Source organism: Papio anubis, chromosome 12 (genome assembly GCF_008728515.1).
Source record: "Papio anubis isolate 15944 chromosome 12, Panubis1.0, whole genome shotgun sequence".
Taxonomy (NCBI): Eukaryota; Metazoa; Chordata; class Mammalia; order Primates; family Cercopithecidae; genus Papio; species Papio anubis.
The window spans coordinates 3,774,175-3,789,782 of NC_044987.1; the positions used below are offsets into that span (position 1 = coordinate 3,774,175).

Below are 15,608 nucleotides of genomic sequence, written 5' to 3' on the forward strand. Positions count from 1 at the left end.
CATTTATTCTAGAACATTGTCAATGTTTATACATTTGAATGGTTGCCAGCTCTGTCCCTGCCCCCAAGGAGCCCACATGAGGGGCAGGCAGAGACTCAGAGCTACAGCCCTCCTTGAAGGGTGCTGTGGTAGGATTTGAATAAATGACTGTGTCTGTCATGGAGGAAAATGTTTTTCTACAGCTGGTGAGAACCAAAACCACACAGCCATGTGGTTTGGCTCTTCCACTGTCTTCATTGACATGACTTTATCATTCCAAAAAACGTTGCCCAGAAAGAAAAGGATTTACATCTTTATCTGAATATTCCTAAAAATCCACTTAAAATTGCTCAACTTGTCAATAGATAGCATCGAGTGACGCTCTATGCTCCAAATCACTCCCAGACTTCCTGCCAAAACCCCCCCCTTCTGCGTCTACCACTCACAATCTTTACCCAATCCTAATCAAGCTTCTGCATTGAAAGGCCCGCCTCAAACGAGACTTCACAACCTCAGAACTAGCCCGGCCTTGCCCTCCTCCCTCCAAGACGCTACAAGAACTCCATCAGTGTCATGTTCTTCCCCCCATGGCATGCGAGAAACTCAGCTTTCACTCACCAACGTTTTATTTGGGTGCCTGCGTTTGACAGTAAGGAGGAAGAATGAGAAGGGAAATGACAAGCGGGACTTGGAAAATAAGTGGGACTTGCCCAATGATGGGAGGCAGGGAAGAACACCCCAAGAGAGAAGAACAGATGAGTCAAGGCAAGAAGACATAAAGGTTACAGGCCCCACTGTACCCTGGGGCTTCAACTGAATTATATCTGGAGGAACACTTTTACCTTCTCTTTGTGCAAAAGGACAGGGTCTTAGAAAGCCTCCCTCCATGACCGAGGAGGTTTGGCCCATGGTGGGACCCTGTGAATGACTTCAGGGACAATGAGCAGCTCCACTACTGGCTGCCCAGAGGCCAACGGCCTCCCATCCCAGCTGAAGTTCTCCCAGCTCCTAGGTTCTGTCTCTTCCATATCACCTGCCCAGCTTTCTTCAGTTCCCACTTCACTCCATTCCAGGAGATCAGCTAGTTTCACGTGAACAAACCCAAGTCCACTCCATGTGTGCCTCATTTAGCCCAGCCTTCTGTCATCATCATCATAGTCATGTCCCCAGAATCTGTGCTAGGAAAAGCTGCTCAGTAGAACACACTTGAATACAGCATGTTTTGCTCTGTAGACCCAATGATTTCTTATTTTTGCCTAGGTGCCCTCCTTCCTAGGGGCTGCAATAACGCTCCAATCAGACTCTTCAAGAGAGGATTTTCTTCTCAGAAGCCCCAGAGCCTTCTGTATGGGGTGCAGAGATTTTGTAGATTAGGCTCAGGTTAATAGGACTCTGAGACCACATTGGCCCAGTCTGTACCTTCCCACAAAAAAAGCAATCTGGGGAACAAGTCCAGGCTTCAGCCTTGATACCTAGAAAGAAGCTATGGCCCAAGTGTGCCTGTTCCTCATCAGCCATTATTCCACATAACAATTTGATTTCAGCTTCCCAAGTCTATCTGCACTTTCCCTAGGAAGGAAACCACGCTACACATATGGGAAGATTTTGATCTCCTTAAATCCCAAGGAGCTCAGTATCGATGGGTAAAATGAATCAGAAATTTGTTCACAGACAGACCTGTGTCCAATTCTGGCCCTAATCCTGACTGTGACTTTGGATGGGGTTCTTAAACTTTCTTAAGTTCACTACATAGTAAAAGATGATTGTCCTGATGTCACTGGGCTGTGTTGTTGCCAGAGGAGAAAAAGCACCTAGCAAATTTCAGGAACTCAGCAAAATGTCCCTTTTCCCCTCTTATCCCCCACGCTTAGCCACAAGGCCTGATTCCCATTCAAGCCGCTGTTAATAAGAGACTTGACCTTTTAAAGCAAGAAATTCATGATTTAACACTCCCAGCAGCTGTCTATGCTGGAAACCACAGACTTTCCACAACCTCCCCGTTTGTATTCACATGGGTAGTTGAATACTACCACTGAAAGTTTAAAAGTTTTGTCTTCAAACGTCTCTGGGGGTGGAGATGGTTGCAAAAGTGGGTGTTGGGGAGGGCAGGGTGGCTGAAACAGTGCCTTCAGACATACAAAGTGTAAAACCTCCAGCGTAAGCCAACCTGTCACTCTTGGTGTGGCCTGTGAAATTGTTATGGCCTGGAGCATGTAGGTCACCTCTCCATGGCAGGAATCCCAAAGGCTTTAGCATTCATGACTGCCTGGCATTTCCCAGGGTTCTCCTGTGAGCTACAAAGATGTCCCTTAGCTTGCTGTCAAATGAAAGATATATAACTCCCCTGTCTTTCTTACCTGTCATCCTCTCACACGCTCAGATAATTTAGTCTGGGACACACAGTTCTCCAAGTCAGCCATATTGAAACAATCTCGCATGCTCCCACATTTCTCTGCAACCTGGAGAAACTAGGTGTGATTTCAAAGCCAACTGTTCAAAGAGAACAGGAAGCTGGGTCTGGGAGAAGAGGTGGAGCTGTTTGCCTTGCAAAGTTTTTTGTTAATTTTAGTTCCTGTCCGCAGGCCTTTGGTTAAAACTAGAGAGAACTTCCTCCAGCCTGATAAAGTGAGCACAGCGTTTCTCAATAAACCTTGAACTGTTGGCCAAACCTCAGATCTAGATGCTTTTCCCTAAGGTGATGGCCACCAAAGCTGAGACTTAAAAGTAATAATAAGAATAGAAAACCGCAAGGATGGAAGAATGCTGGGAGAACCCAGGAGGCTTCACACAGGCTGAAAGCACCCTCTGCTGGGAATAAGCAAGACAGCACCACCTGTGCAGCCTCTCCCAATAGTTCGCCCATCACATTCTGTGTTCACACAACAAATACATTCACCTCTCAAGCCACCCTTCCCTCTCATCTGGGACCTGGGCCAGAATGCCTCGTGCTTCTCAGCTGTATTTTCATTTTATAGCCTGCAAGATGCCAAAATAGACAAGTGTTTAAAAATAATGTATTTGAAAACTATGATTTGGAAACACATATGTTTTTGGTATTGAACTGACATAAGTTTTGACTATAATTCCTTGGACATTCTTTGCATTGCAGCATAACAAGAAACTTTCAGGGAAGAATATAATAATAGGTGATTAAATTAGAAAATACTCCTGAACAGACCTACACTGATCTGTCAATTCCATTTTTGCCTAGGAGACTCTGCCTTATTACTTCTATAGGTAATTTTATAGGTAGTGAGGGAAAGGCAACGTCAGGTATACAAGAAGAAACCTCCTCCAAAGATTGTACTGGGATTTACCATTAATCCTTAAAGCGACATGCCCATACAAGCTATTTCTTTAAAGACAAAGCTACCTTTCGTATCTATAGACAGATACAGCTCAAATGATAGAAGCAGTGTACTAGAAGTAGAGAGATCATTAGAAAATGTTGGATTGTCCCAATAATTGGGGATTAGACCTAGAGTCACAAGACTTGTGTCTTCTATCATTTTACACATCTGTGAGTAGTTCATGATTCTTTCAAGAAGTATTTGAGCATTTACTGCTTGCTAGACACCAAAACAGATCCTGGGACACAACTGTGAACAAGAGAAAGAAAATCTGCCTTCTAAAAACTTGCAGGTTGGTGAAGAGGACAATATAATCAAACACTACAGCTCTCTGGCAAGAGTGTTATGACAGGATAAACCCAGGGTATCTAGAAGTGGATGGCAAGGGGCTATAACCCAGAGAATCAAAGAAAATGGGTGCAAAAGCATATAAAGAACTATGTGAATGAGTTATTTTTTCTAATATGTTGCTTTTTATTGTGATAAAGTATACATAACATAAAACTTACTATTTTAACCATCTTAAATGTACAATTCAGTGCCATTAAGTACATTCACAGATGGTTGTACAACCATCATCACTGTCCATTTCCAGAACACTTTCATCAACCCAAACAGAAACTCTATACCCATCAAAAAATAATTTCATTCCCTCAGCCCCTGATAACCTGTATACTTTCTTGTTTCTGATTTTGTCTACTTAAAGTACCTCTTATAAGTGAAATAATACGATATTTGTCCTTTTGTGTCTGGTTTACTTAGCATAATGTCCTCAAGCTTTATGCATGTAGTGCCATGTGTAAGAATTTCATTTCTTTTAAGAATGAATAATATCTGGCTGGGCGCAGTGGCTCAGACCTGTAATCCCAGCACTTTAGGAGACCGAGGTGGGCGGATCACCTGAGGTCAGGAGTTCAAGACCAGTCTGGCCAACACGGTGAAGCCCCATCTCTACTAAAAATACAAAAATTAGCCAGGTTTAGTGGCACATGCCTGTAGTCCCAGCTACTCGGGAGGCTGAGGCAGGAGGATCGCTTGGACCCAGGAGGCAGAGGTTGCAGGTGAGCCGAAATTGCGCCACTGCACTCCAGCCTAGGAAATAGAGTGAGATTCTGTCTCAAAAAAAAAAAATTAATAAATGAATATAATCTATTGTATGCTTATACCACATTTTGTTTATCTATTTATACATTGATGAACAATTGGATAGTTTCCATCTTTTGGCTATTATGAATAATGCTGCTATGAACATTGGTGTACGAGTATCTGTTAGAGTACCTACTGTCAATTTTTTTGAGTGTATACCTAGAAGTGGAATTGCTGGATCCCATGGTAATTTTATGTTTAAATGTTTGAGGAACCACCATACAGTTTTCCACAGCAGCTGCACCATTTTACATCCCCACCAGCAATGCACAAGTGTTCTAATTTCTCCACATCCTCACCAGCACTTGTCATTCTGGGGGTTGTCTGTTTTAAATACATATAATAACCATCCTAATGGGTGTGAAGTGGTATCTAAATAGAATTTTGATTTTCATTTCCCTAATGACTAGTGATGTTGAGCATCTTTTCATGTGCTCGTTGAAAATTTGTAGATCTTCTTTGGGAAAACGTCTATTCAATATACTGGCCCATTTCTGAATTGGGTTGATTTGTTTTGTTGTTGTGGTTGAGTTACACGAATTCATTATATGTTCTGGCTATTAGTCCCTTAACAGATGTATTATTTGCAAATATTTTCTCCCACTCTGTGTGTTGCTTTTTCACTCTCTTAATGTCCTTTGATGCGCAAAGGTTTTTAATTTGGATTGAGTCAAAATTATCTATTTTTCTCCTTTGTTACCCATGCTGTTGGTGTCAGATCCAAGAAATCCTCACCACATCTTATGTCATGAAGGCTTTAGCCTGCTTTCTTCAAGGAGTTCTATAGTTTTGCTCTTACATTTAAATCTTTGACCGACTTTGAGTTAATTTTTAGATACAGTGTATACTTTGTGTATATTTTATATATTTTATTTGTTATATGTAACCAGGGGTTACATATAACATCTTACTGTTACAATTATCTATTTTTAATTAATATCAACTTAACTACAATTACATATGGAAACTCTACTTCGGTAAAGCTCTGCTCCCTTCTTTATGATATTGATGTCACAAATTACATCTTTTTTTTTTTTTTTGAGACAGAGTCTTGCTCTGTCACCCAGGCTGGAGTGCAGCGGCGCGCTCTCAGCTAACTGCAGCCTCCACCTCCCCAATTCAAGCAAAGCTTCTGCCTCAGCCTCCCAAGTAGCTGGGATTACAGGAGTGCACCACCATGCCTGGCTAATTTTTGTATTTTTAGGAGAGAGAGGATTTCACCATGTTGGCCAGGCTGGTCTTGAACCCCTGATCTAAAATGATTCACCCACCTCAGCCTCCCAAATTACGTTTTTAAACATTGTGTACCCAAAAGCATAAATATATAATTATTTCATTCATTTTTCTTTTAAATCCTATAGAAAATAAATAAAAAGTGGAGTAACAAATAAAATTATTATAATACTGGTTTTTATATTTGTCCATGGCTTTACCTTTACACATTTTATTTTTTACAGAATTGTTTTAGCTGTTATGGTTCCTTTACCTTTCCATATAAATTTTAGAATCCTATTGTCGTATCTAAAAAAAAAGCTGGCTGGAATTTTGATAAGAATTGCATTAAGCTTGTGTATCAATTTGAAGAGAATTAAAATTTTTACTATGTTGAGTCTTCTAATTCTTAAACACAGTACAGGCTTCCATTAGTTTAGATATTCTTTAATTTTTTTCATTAGTGTTCTGTGGTTTTCACATCACAGTCCCACACATGTTTTGTGAAATTTACACCTAAGTATTTCAATTTTTTTGAGAAACTGTGAAGAGCGTTGTATTATTAATTCCAGTGTTTATTGTTAGTATATCCAAATAACAATAAATTTTTATGGCTTTTAGTGTTTTCTTTAAGACTACACTTGGTATTTTCGACCTAGGCAATTACATTGTCTGCAAATAGGAATCATTTTATTTCTTCTTTTCTGAACTGTATGTATTTTATTTCCTTTTCTTGCCTTATTTCACTGGCTAGAATGGCCAGCACTATGTTAAATGAGATAGGGAGCACAGACATCTTTGTCTTATTCCTGATATTAGGGAGAAAGCACTCAGTCTTTCACCATTAAGTGTAATGTTAGCTCTCGCTTTTTGTTTGTCTGTGTGTTGGTTTTTGTAGATGCTCATTATCAAGTTGAAGTTCGCCTCTACTCCTACTTTTCTGATAATTTCTATCATGAACAGATCTTAAATTTTGTCAAATACTTTTTCTGCATTAAGTAATATGATCATGTGTTTTTTCTTCTTAAGTCTTCAAATATGGTAGATTATGTGGATTAACTTCAAATATCGAAAAAGCTTGTATCCATGGAATAAATTCTACTTAGTCATGGTGTCTTAGATTATTTGGGCTGCTATAACAAAACACCCGAAACTGCTAGCGCATAAATGACAGAAATTTATTCCTCACAGTTTAGGAGGCTAGGAAATCCAAGTTCAAGTTACCAGCAAATTTGAAGTCTGGTGAGGGCCTATGTCCTTGTGCATAAATGGTGCCTTCTCACTGTGTCTGTCGTATGGTGAAAAGCCAGGCAGCTCTCTGGGGTCTCCTTTATAAGGGCACTAGTCCCATTCATGAGGGTAGATCCTGAATGAGCTAATAACCCGTCAAAGACCCCACCTCCTAATATACCACATCAGTGATTAGGTTTCAACATATGAATTTTGGGGGGACACAAGCGTTCAGATCACAACACGTAGTATCTAATTCTTTCCATATATTGCTGAATTCTATTTGTGAATGTTTTACTAAGGATTTTTGCACCTATGTTCATGAGACACATTAATCTGTAGGTTTTTGATACTGTGTTTATCTTGTTTTATATCAGTGTAATACTAGAGTCATAAAATAAATTGGTAAGTGACCTGTACTCTTTTATTTTCTGAAAGAGACTGTGTAGATCTCTTTCAAAGATCTACAGAGGTGTTAGTTAGCAAAAGTATCCATTTTTTAAAAAATGTTTGGTAGAATTATCTAAACAGTCTAAGCCTGGAGGTTTCCTTTATTGGAAGTTTTTAAATTATAAACTCAATTATCTTAAAAATTATAAGGCTACTCAAATTATCCATTTTATATTGGGTGTGTTGTAATAGTTAACATTGTCAAATTTTTGTGTGTAGAGTTGTTTGCCTCATTCCTTTATTGTCTTTTTTAAATTTTTCTTTATTTTTAATTTGTATAGGTACGTAATAGGTATATATATTTGTGGGGTACATGAGGTATTTTGATACAGGCATACAATGTGTAATACATCAGGATCAACAGAGTATCCACCACCTCCAATATTCATCATTTCTTCATGTTATGAACATTCCAATTGCACTCTCTTAGTCATTCTGAAATGTACAGATTATTGCTGGCTGTAGTCACCCTGTTGTGCTATCAAATACTAGATCTTACTCATTATACCTAACTATATTTTTTCACCCATAATATCCCCACATCCTCCACCTCCCTACTACCTTCCCCAGTCCCTGGTTGCCATCATTCTACTCTCTATCTCCATGAGTTCAATTGTTTAATTTTTGGTTCTCACAGATGAGTGAGAACATGTGGAGTTTGTCTTTCTGTGCCTGGTATATTTCACTTAATATAATATCCTTCAGTTCATCCATGTTGTTTCAAATTACAGGATCTCATTCCTTCTTATGGATGAATAGTACTCCATTGTATATATGTATCACATTTTCTCTATCCATTCATCTGTCAATGGACATTTAGGTTGATTCCAAGTCTTGGCTACCATGCACAGTGCTACAATAAACATGGGAGTGCAAATATCTCTTTGATATACTGATTTCCATTCTTTGGGGTATATACCTAGCAGTGGAATTTCTGGATCATACGATAGTTCCATTTTTAATTTTTTGAGGAATCTCCAAACTGTTCTCCATAGTGGTTGTACTAATGTACATTCCCACCAACAGCGTATGAGAGTTCCCTTCTCTCCACATCCTCACCAGCATTAGTTATTGCCTGTCTTTTGTATAAAAGCCACTTTCACTGGGATGAGATGATCTCTCACTGTAGTTTTGATTTGCATTTTTCTGATGATCAGTGATGTTGAGCACACTTTTATATACCTGTTTGCCTTTTATATGTCTTCTTTTGGGAAATGTCTATTGAAATCTTTTGCCCATTTTAAGTCATAGTATTAAATATTTTCCTATTGAGTTGTTTGAGCTCTTTATATATTCCGGTTATTAATCCCTTGTCAGATGGATAGTTTGCAAATATTTTCTCTCATTGTGTGAGTTGTCTCTTTACTTTGTTAATTGTTTCCTTTGCAATGCAGAAGTTTTATGAACTTGATGTGATCCCATTTGTCCATTTTTGCTTTGGTTGCCTGTGTTTTTGAGGTATTACCCAAGAAATCTTTGCCCAGGCTAATGTTCTGGAGGGGTTCCCCAGTGTTTTCTTGTAGTAGTTTCATAATGTCAGATCTTTAATCCATCTTGATTTAATTTTTATATATGGTGAGAGATAGGGGTCTAGTTTTATTCCTCTGCACATGGAGATCCAGTTTTCCCGGCACCCCCTTATTACCCTTTTGATATTCATAGGATATGTAATGCTATCTCTTATTTCATTCCTAATATTGATGATTGTGTCCTCTCTGTTTTTTCTCTGCAATTTTTTTGGCAATTTCTTTCAATCTCATCTAAGCGTAATCTGTTTCATTGATTTTCTCTCTTGTATTTTCTGTTTTTAATTTCCTAGTTATCTCTTCTCGCTTTTATTATTTCTTTTCTTCTACTTGCTTTGAGTTTACTTTCTTCTTTTTCTAGTTTCTTCTGGTGGAAGTATTGATCCGATCCTTTTCTAATGTCTGAATTTGGTACTATAAGTCATCCTCAGCACCACTTTAGTTGTGTCTACAAATTCTGATACGTTGTATTTTCATATTCATTCAATTCAATGTCTACTTTTATGTCTCTGGAGAATTTCTTTGACCCATAGATTATTTAGCAGTGTGTGGTTTAGTTTCCAGGTCTTTGGAAAATTTCCTGTTATCTTTCTGCTTTTGACTTCTACTTTTATTCCATTGTGGTTAAAGAGCACTCTCTGTATAATTTTAATTTTTTCAAAATCATTTGAGTTTGTTTTGTGGCTGAGGATAGTCTATCTTGGTATATGTTCCATGAGTATTTAAGAAAATGTATAGCTGCTGTTGTTGAGTGGAGTGTTCCATGAATGTTGAAAATACCCTGTTGGTAGATGGTGGTGTTGAGTTATTCTATATCTTTGCTAATTTTCTTATTGTTTTATGAGTTGTTGATAGAGCAATGTTGAAGTTTCCAACTATAACTGTGGATTTGCCTAATTCTCATTTTGGTTGTACCATTTCTTGCTTCATATATTTTGCAGCTCTGTTATCTGGTGCATATATACTTGGGATGAATCTTTTTAAATAAGGTACTTCTCTATCTCTTATAACATACTGTACTCTAAAGTCTAATTTATCTTATATTAATATATCAATTTCTGCCTCCCTTTGATTAATATTTGCATGATTTATCTATTCCTACCCATTTTATTTTATTTTTAATTGACACATAATAATTGCACATATTTATAGAATACAGTGTGATATTTTGATACCTATATACAACCTATAATGGTCAAATCAGGGTAATTAGCATACCCACCACCTCAAACGTTTATCGTTTCTTTGTATTGGGAAGATTCAAAATCCTCTCCTATAGCTACTGAAAAATATAGATTATTGTTAATCATACTATTCTATAGGGCTAAAAACACTAGAACTTATTCTTCCTGTCTAGCTGTAATTTTATATCCATTAACCAACCTCTTCCTAGCCCCTCTTCCCCCCACCTTTCCAGCCTATAGTTACACCTAAAGAAAATACTTGTAAACCATTAATCTGACAACAGATTAATATCCAGAACTCAAACAACACAAAAGCAAAGAAAAATTTTAATAAGCAAATTATCTCAATAGACATTCCTCAAAAGACATACAAATGGCGACAAGTGTATAAAAAGTGCGGAACATTACTAATCAACAGGGAAATGCAAATCAAAACCACAATGAGATACTATCTCACCCCAGTTAGAATGGCTACTCTCAAAAGAACAAAAAATAACAAGAGCTGGCTAAGGAGAAAAGGAAACTTTTATACACTGTTGGTGAGAATGTAAGTTAATATAGTCATTATGGAAACCAGTATGGAGATTCCTCAAAAAACTAAAAATAAAACTACCATACGATCTAGCAATCCCACTACTAGGTATACAGTTAACCCTTAAACAACAGAGGTTTGACCTACACAGGTCCATGTATATGTAGATTTTTAAAAATATATATATTGGAGAATTTTTTGGAGATTTGCAAATATTTGAAAAACCTTATAGAGAAACCACATAGCTTAGAAATATTAAGCAAATAAGAAAAAAAAGATATGTCATGAATGTATAAAATACATGTAGATACTAGTCTATTTTATCATTTACTGCCATAAAATATACACAAATTCATTATAAATAGTTAAAATGTATCAAAACCCACACAGAAACACTTAAAGACCATATATGAAGCCAGGGGAAATCAAGAGAAACATAAACAAAAATAAAAATGCAGTATTAAATCATAACTGCATAAAATGAACTATAGTACACATTGTATTACTGTAATAATTTTGTAGCCACCTCCTGTTGCTATTGCAGTGAGCTCAAGTATTGCGAGTATCTGCTTAAAACACCGTGTGACACTAATTATCTCTGTGTGGGCAGTTTGTCTTTCCAGTAAATTGCATAGCACAATAAAAAGTGATCTCTCACAGTTCTCACGTATTTTTCATTGTGTTTAGTGCAATACCATGAACGTTGAATAACACTGTGAAACTCATACAAAGAGCCACTAGTGATGCTAGAGATGCTTCCAAGAAGCAGAGAATAGTCATAACATTAGAAGAAAAAGTTGATTTACTTAATATGTACTGTAGATTGAGGTGTGTAGCTGTAGTTGCCCACCATTTCAAATGAATACAGTGTAAGGACCATTGTGAAAGAAAGGAAAGAAAAATGGTGAACCTGTCACTGCAGCTATTCCAGCAGGCATGAAAACCTTGCACTTTTTGTGAAATATTAATACCTTCTCATCTCATATTGAAAATGCAGCTTTTATGTGGGTTCAGGATTGCTATAAGAAAGGCATACCTGTAGACTCCACTATGATTTGAGAAAAAACAGTCATTATATGACAACTTGCAGCAATAGGAAGGTGAACGGTCTAAAGCTGGAGAATTTAATGCCAGCAAAGGATAGTTTGATAATTTTAACAAGATGTTTAGCTTTAAAAATGCCAAGAAAACAGGAGAAGCAGTTTCTGCTGACCAAGAGACAGCAAATAAATTCCCAAATGCTGTTAAGAAAATCATCAAAGAGAAGGCCACGCATGGTAGCTCATGCCTGTAATCCCAGCACTTTGGAAGGCCAAGGTGGGTGGATCACCTGAGGTCGGGAGTTCGAGACCAGCCTGACCAACATGGAGAAACCCCATCTCTACTAAAAATACAAAATTAGCCAGGCGTGGTGGTGCATGCCTGTAATCTCAGCTACTCGGAAGGCTGAGGCAGGAGAATCGCTGGAACCCAGGAGGCGGTAGTTGCAGTGAGCCAAGATTGCTCTACTGCACTCCAGCCTGGGCAACAACAGCAAAACTCCATCTCCAAAATAAAAAAAGAAAGAAAGAAAAAGAAAATCATCAAAGAGAAAAAACATCTGCCTGAACAAGTTTTTAATGCAGACATAAGTGTGCCAGTTAGTGGAGGGAGGTTCTGGGTGAGGCCACAAAGGACATTTATTAGTACGGAGGAGAAGTGAGCACTAGGATTTAAAGCAGGGAAAGGATAGACTAACTCGACCATTTTGTGCAAATGTAGTCAGGTTTATGATCAAGAATGCCCTTATCCATAAAGTTACTAACTTCCAACCTTGAAGGGAAAATATAAACACTAGCTGCCAGTCTTTTGGTTGTACAACAAGAAGGCCTGGACAACAAGAATACTTTTTCTCAAGTGGTCCCAGCAAGTTCAGCACTGAAGGCACTGAAATGGCCTCCTTGCCCCCAAGCACAATGTCTCTAATTCAGCTTCTAGATCAGGGAGTTATCAGGCTCATTTGCACTTGGTAGTCTACGGAAAGGATTGTCAACTCTATGGAAGAGAACATCATGAATGTTTGAAAAGATTACACCAGTAAAGATGCCATCATTGTTACAGAAGAGGCCACAGAAGCCATCAGGTGGAAAACAATAGATTCCTGCTGGAGGTAACTGTGTCCAGATGCTGTGCGTGGTTTCGTAGGATTTACAACAAAGACCAAGGAAATCATCAAAGAGATTGTGAATACATCAAAAAGGTGGGACACGAAGGGATTCAAGATATGAATCTCAGAGATATTCAAAATCTAATAAACACCACAGCAGAGGAATTAACAGAAGACAACTTCATGGAGATGAGTGCTTTTGAATCGGTACTAGATGATGTGGAAGACATAGAAGAGGCAGTGCCAGAAAACAAATTGACATTAGATGATCTGGCAGGAGGGTTTCACTTATTCACGACTGCTTTTGACTTCTTTTACAATGTGCTCCCTTCTATGACACGGGCACTGAAAGTAAACCAACTGATGAAAGCAGGATTAGTACCATACAGAAACACTTTTAGAGAAATGAAAAAAAAGTCAGACAAAAATTATGATGTATTTCCATAAGGTTACACCAAGTGTGCCTGCCCTACCTGCCTCCCCTTCAACCTCTTACACCTCTTCAACCTCAGCCATCTTTGAGAGCGCAGGACCAACCCCTCTCCTTCCTCCTCCTAATCAGCCTACTCAATGTGAAGAGGCAAGGATGAAAACCTTTATGATGATCCATTTCTACTTAAGGAATAGTAAATATATTTATCTTCCTTATTTTTTTAATAAATTTTTTCTCTAGCTTACTTTATTGTAAGAATACTGTATATAATACATATAACAGAAAATATGTATTAGTCAATTGTTTGTTATCAGTAACGCTCTGTTCAACAATAGACTATTGGTCGTTAAGTTTGGGGGGAGTCAGAAGTTAATGTGTGAGTTTTCAATCGCACAAGGGCTAGCAGCTTTAACCCCCACATTATTTAAGGGTCAACTGTATATCCAAAGGAAAGGGAATCAGTATGTTGAAGTGATATCTGTACTGGCATGTTTATTGCAGCACCGTTCACAGTAGCCAAGACATGGAATCAACCTAAGTGTCCATCAATAAGATAATTAGATAAAGAAAATGTGGTAGAGATAGATAATTGAATACTATTCATCCATAAAAAATAATGAAATCCTGTCATTTGCAGCAATATGGATGAGCCTGGAGAACATTACGTTAAATGAAATAAGACAAGAACAGAAAGATAAGTACTGCATGTTCTCATTCATATGTGAAAGCTAAAAATGTTGATCTTTTATTCCTACCTTTTATTTTCAACTTGCATGTAGTTTGTGAATTTCTTATAAACAGCAGATCGATTCAAGTATTTTAATCCAGTTTGACAATTGTCTTTTAATTAATTATTGATATGTCAGTGCTTAAATCTACCATTCTTTTGTGTTTGTTCTCTCTGCTTTTAGTTTCTGGGGTCTTTTTTTCCTAACTTCCTATGTTACTTAAGCATTGCTAGAATTCCTTTTTAATATATGTATAATAATTTTAGTGTTATCTCTGTATAGATGTACTAGTGGTTGCTCTAAATATTACATTATATGCACATAACATTTCATAGTCTAATTGTAACTTTACCAGTTTCTGTAAACTATAAAAACCTTACGTCTTTTATGTCCTTTTACCTTCTTCCATTAATACTATAATTGTCTTAAATGTTTCTTCTGCATACATTTAGAACCACATCAAACAGTACTACATTTCTGCTTCAACCTCAAAATGTAATTTATAAAGGTCTGGAGTAAAAGGAAAGCCTGTTAGCCTGTTACATTTGCTTACCATGTTTTTCTCAGATTTTTGCTTACCACGTTCTTTCCTTCTTCCTGATGTTCCATGGTTTCTTCTTCTACCATTGCATTTCTGTTTAAAAAACTTTCTTTAGCTGTCCTTTCTGGGTATAGATGGGCTGGAAACAAATTGTCATAGTTTTCCTTCATCTAAGAATCAGATGATTTCCTCTTCATTCCTGAAAAATATTTTTGCTCAGTATAAGATGCCAGTGGACAGTTCATTCTTTTCATTGCTTGAAAAATATTGTGCCACCTCCACATGGACTACATAGTTTCTGAAGAGAGATCTGCTATTATTTAAAGTGTTTTCCCCCATAGCTAAAGTATCATCTTTCTGTGGCCGCTTTCAAGATTTTAAAATCCTGTAACTTTAGTTTTCAAAACTCTCATTCGGATGTGTCTGATATAGATTTACTTAGGTGTATCCTCTTTGGGGTTGGATCAGCTTCTCATAAAGGCAGGTTTATGTCTCTTGCCAGGTTTTCTGCCATTACTTATTCAAGTCATTTTTCAGTCCTACCCTTTCTCCTCTCCTTCCAGAAATCCAATGACATGAGGCTTAGATCTTTTCTTATATTCCCATATCTCCCTGAAGCTATATTTATGGTTTTTTTTTTTTTTTTTTTTTTTGGCTTTTAATCTATTTTCCCTCTGTTATTCAGATCGGATAATTTGGTTGTTCTATCTTTGAGTTCACTGATTTTATCTTCTGTCCCCTCCATTCTGCTGTTGGGCACATACAGTGTTTTTTTGTTTGTTTGTTTGTTTGTTTTGGTTACTATATTTTCAGTTCTAAAATTTCTGTTTGTAAATATTTCTATTGTTATATCCTCTATTTCTTTGCTTTGACTTTCTGTTTCTTTGTGGAGGCTTTAATATTTTTGTTTCAAGCAGGTTTGTAATTGCTTATTGAAGAACTTTTAGCATAACCACATTAAAGTCTTTGTGAGATAATTCCAACATGTCTGTTACCTTGGTATTGGCATATCTTGATTATCTTCTATAGTCACTTTGGACTCTTTCTGCTTCTTGGTATGATAAGGGATTTTTTACTGAAATCTGAACATATTGCTATTATGTTATAAGGATGGATCTCATTTAAACCTTTTGTTTTACCTGGCTTTTCCT

At 37.3% G+C, this 15,608-nt stretch overlaps 1 protein-coding gene across 2 annotated transcripts in view; it reads right to left on the reverse strand.

Annotated features, from left to right (window-relative positions):
* NTM (neurotrimin) overlaps positions 1-15,608 on the reverse strand; it is a 1,410,016-nt gene that overhangs the window by 1,304,986 nt on the left and 89,422 nt on the right. For both annotated transcript variants that reach the window (XM_017949126.3, XM_017949125.3), the window contains exon 2: positions 14,496-14,656. The gene's annotated coding sequence lies outside the window, so the exon portion shown is untranslated. The remainder of the gene's footprint in view (positions 1-14,495; positions 14,657-15,608) is intronic.